Source organism: Echinops telfairi, unplaced genomic scaffold (assembly GCF_000313985.2).
Source record: "Echinops telfairi isolate 266 unplaced genomic scaffold, ASM31398v2 ScPeMD7_2;HRSCAF=8, whole genome shotgun sequence".
NCBI classification, from domain to species: Eukaryota; Metazoa; Chordata; class Mammalia; order Afrosoricida; family Tenrecidae; genus Echinops; species Echinops telfairi.
In genome coordinates, this window is record NW_022103898.1 from 44,088,117 (window position 1) to 44,092,437 (window position 4,321).

At 41.5% G+C, this 4,321-nt stretch overlaps 1 non-coding gene across 1 annotated transcript; it reads right to left on the reverse strand.

The window, feature by feature from the left end:
* Positions 1-3,436: 3,436 nt before the first annotated feature.
* On the reverse strand, positions 3,437-3,566 carry LOC115870730. The gene has a single exon (XR_004046868.1). It is a non-coding gene; the product is annotated as a small nucleolar RNA SNORA30/SNORA37 family (small nucleolar RNA).
* Between the last annotated feature and the right edge of the window lie 755 nt (positions 3,567-4,321).

The window sequence follows — 4,321 nt, forward strand, 5'->3', positions numbered from 1 at the left end:
GGTAATTCTTATGGTGATGTTCTGGAAAGAAAGTGAAATTATTTTTAAAAGCCACAAAATAGTCTAATATTGGGTGCTGCAAGAAGGAAGTGAATTGACTAGTGGAGACAGGCTTGGTTAAATCAAAGTTAAAGACAGAAGCTACTGAATGGGGAACATAAATATTACAGCAGTGGTTCACAACCTTCCTCATGCCTCACCCCTTTCATACCATTCCCCAGGTTGTGGTGATCCCCAACCATCAAATTATTTTCATTGCTTCTTCATAACTGTAATTTTGCGACTGTTATGAATCATAATGTAAATATCTGATATGCAGGATGTATTAGGCAACCCCTGTGAAAGGGTCGTTTGACTCCCCAAGGGGTGACAACCCACAGGTGAAGAACTATTGATTTACAGGGGAAAAAAATCCCAGAATTATGTTTGCAGTATATTAAAAAGGGCTTTCTGTAGCAGCAACATCCTTGAAGCAGGAAAAAAACTCCATAGCTACAGGGTCAAGCTACAGGCTAACGTAAACAACTAGTCTCTTATGATAGCCATGCTTTTGAGATAACACATCTAAAACATGTCCAGAGACTTCATGTGCACCCAGGGGAAAATCTAGATTAGTTAGGAAAGATAGGAAAGTCTAAGGCAGGCATATTTTCTAGTTTTCTTCAATTTATTTAAACCTCCTAGTCTTCCATTGAAATATGGAAATAAATCTATTTCAGTGGTTTTCAAATAAATATCAGGGGAGATTTCAATATGAATTTTGAAAGGTATTTTAGGAATAGCTTTGTGGTAGTTATATAATCTGTTGTCAATTTGAGAGGATTAAGTATGAAGGGGTGGAGTTTAGCCTGCCAATAAGGACGCAGCTTGATGACCTCATTTGTAGATGCTAAGGAGATAAAAAGCTTGCTTGAAGCAGGACCCAGGCTCACTCCCGGTGAGACATTACGGAGGAGGAGCGCTATGGAACTATACTGATACTGCCTGATCTCTGGAGCCAGAGGGGCCAAGTAGAGAGACCCCTGCCAGCAATGAGATGCTTACAATGCCACTGAATCCACAAGACTTCCCACCCACTGGCCTGTGATTTTCTTGCATTCAGCTTCATTGCATGTGTTGCATGAATCTGAAGAGGAATTAATAGATTGGTATCCAACATATGGGCTAATATAAGACTTAAGGACTTGATCTGGACTGGGCTGGCATCTTTTCTCAATATTCAATTGCTCTATTATAGAAAGCTCATTTTTATAAACATATGAGTGTCTATGAATTTGTTTCTCTAGTTTACCCAGACTAACCCAAGGTTATATTTTCTTAGTAGGTTCTAGTAGGTTCTTTGGAGTAAAATTAAAGTTCAGACAAAGTATTAGTAGAGGAATAGATAGTAGCATCAGAAAAGCAAGAAGGAGAAGAAGGATACAAAAGAAGAGAGCCAGCAATGGAGTCGATGGTCTTGGGTCAGATTGAGTCATTGGGACATAACTTTGCAATCACAGTTCTTTAATCTGCTTACATAGGGCACTTGTTGATGAAGAACAAAGATTGTAGCCACTGGTATGGATCACAACTCAATGTAAAGAAAAGTAAAATCCTCACAACTGGGCCAATAGGTAACATTATGATAGATGGAGAAAAGATTGTGATTGTTAAGGATTCAATTTGCTTGGATCAACAGTCGATGCTCACTGAAGCGACAGTTAAGAAATCAGATGGGAATTGGAAACGCAGGGAATCTAGGACAGATGAACCACTCAGGACCAGGGGTGACAGTGGCGATACCAGGAGGGAAGGGGGGTGTAGAAAGGGGGAATTGATCACAGGGAGCTACATATAACCTTCTCTCTGGGGATGGGCAGCAGAGGGGTAGGTGAAGGGAGACACCGGGCAGTGTAATATGAGATATAATAATAATTTATAAATTATCAAGGGTGCATGGGGGAGAGGGGAGGAGGAAGGGAGGGGGAGGGGGGGAAAAGGAAAATGAGCTGATTCCGGGAACCCAAGAGGCAAGCGAATTTTGGGAATAATGAGGGCAACAAATGTATAGATGTGCTTTACACAATTGATCTATGTATTGTGATGAATTGTATGAGCCGCAATAAATTGATTTAAAAAAAAAAGAAATCAAATCACGCAGTGTACTGGGTAAATCTGCTGCATTATATGTTGAAAATCAAAAAAGTTACTTTGAGGACTAAGGTGCACCTGATCCAGACGAGGGTATCTTCAATCGCCCCACATGCTTTTAACGGATGCGTTTGAACTATGGCGTTGGCACAGAGTATTGAAAGACTCCTGGACTGCCGAAAGAACAGATGTGTCTTGGACTGTTCCTCAGAAGTCAGGGGGTGAGTCACGGTCTCTGCCCTGGGACACGCTGTTCGGAGCTGGAGGAGGGGCAGTGAAAGCAGAAGGCCTCCAGGAGACGGAGTAGCCAGGTGCTGCCCCAGCGGCTCCAGCACAAGCATAACCATGAGGTGTCGCGGTCCGGCAGTCTCCTTTTATTGAAATGGATGAGTCTGAACTCACTCAATATCACCTGATAACATTTAAGTTGGAACTTCCCCGCACAGAAGCAGACTCTTAGTATAGCTTCTAGAACAGCAGTTCTCAACCTGTGGGTCGTGCCCCTTTGTGGGTCGAACGCCCCTTTCACAGGGGTCACTTTAGACCGTTGGAAAAATGCAGATTTCTGATGGTCTTAGAACAGAGATACCACTCCGCTATCCGCCCACATGCAGATATGCCCACAAAGGAGCGCCCACGTGCAGACTGTTAGCCATGCTACACCATTTAAGGTGAACAGATTTTAACATTGGTAAAGCGGGACACCATTGATAAAACTCATATCCTGGCGAAATAGCCATATAGCTTGTCGTGCATTCTTTCCAAAAATTGGGATTTTTTTAAAACGCTGCGGGATGCGGGAAAAATTGTTAAAAATCAGGACTGTCCTGCCAAAAGTGGGACGTCTGGTGCTGCAAGACAAAATTTCATTGATTTGTCATTAGAAATAAATATTTCACAACATATAATTACCTATTGTTTTTGTGATTGATCACTATGCTTTAATGATGTTCAATATGTAACAATGACAATACATCCTGCCTATCAGATATTTACATGACAATTTATAACAGTGGCAAAGTTACAGTTACGAAGTAGCAACGAAAATAATGTTATGGTTGGGGGGTCCTCACAACATGAGGAATACTGTATTAACCGATTGCAGCATTAGGAAGGTTGAGAGCCCCTGTTCTAGAAGCTTCAAATTCCAATTAGAAAAACATCCCATTGTTTTCATTTTTGGAGCCTTTTATTAAACTAGCTGTGCAAAAAAAATCTGTTTCAATAATTTCAAATACCCAAAATGTAGACATTTATTTTTTTCCCCCTCCAGATTCCTCTTTATTTGATTTATTTACTTATTTTTCTTCATCCCATTGATTGACAGCTGCCACTGGCACAGACCCAGGGCAAGGATGCAACCAAAGTTTTTTCTTTCCGCTCCAGCTACCAAAGCCTGGCCCCACAGCCTGGCGAAGGGCCTGTGAAAGTGCTTAAGTTTCCTCTTCAGTAAAAGAACGCCAATGGATTGAGATCGGGAACAGAGGAGTCCCAAGCAGAATTCTACATTTCCTCACCTGTGGCAGTCTCCAACCTCCAAAAGATTTGAATTCGTTCTATGTTTAGGACTCAAGTTTAACAACGTTCTCATAGGGGTACCCCAGGTTTTGGAGAGGGTGTTTTGCTTACAACAAAGTGCCCCTTGGAGCAGTGGCGAGGGTTTGTGAACGGTGAACAGCCTATTGCCGCTGCCCCATTCCCTGAGCCAATGTAACCTCACCCGGAAGTTTTTAATCATCTTTCACAACTGGCAATTGCCCTACAGAATTTATTGGTCAGACTGTGCTCTTTTATTGTTTGTTTTTCTTCCTTTGGGGCTTACAGATTCTGAGATCCCACAAACCTAAAAACCTTCTGGCATAATGAATTTTCCAAAATTTTGTAACAATTCTTGAAATACTAGGCTGAACAGAAGAGACAAAGGGAAGCAAACAAGTGAAGAACAAAATTATGATTTCCAGTTGTTCTCAAAGAGCTCAATGTAAGAAGGCAGAGCTCAAGGTGAAAGAGGAGCCTACGCCCTCTAGTTTTGAAAACTCCATGGAAACGCAGAAAGCTTCAAAAGGCTTTGCTGGTGCCAGAACTGTAGGTTCTTATCCTTTTAGAACTGCTGAAGATAAAACTACTACAAAGGCCCATTTTGATAACAAGAAATGTCAGAGCAAACTGGAACTTCTGTTAAAATTAAAAA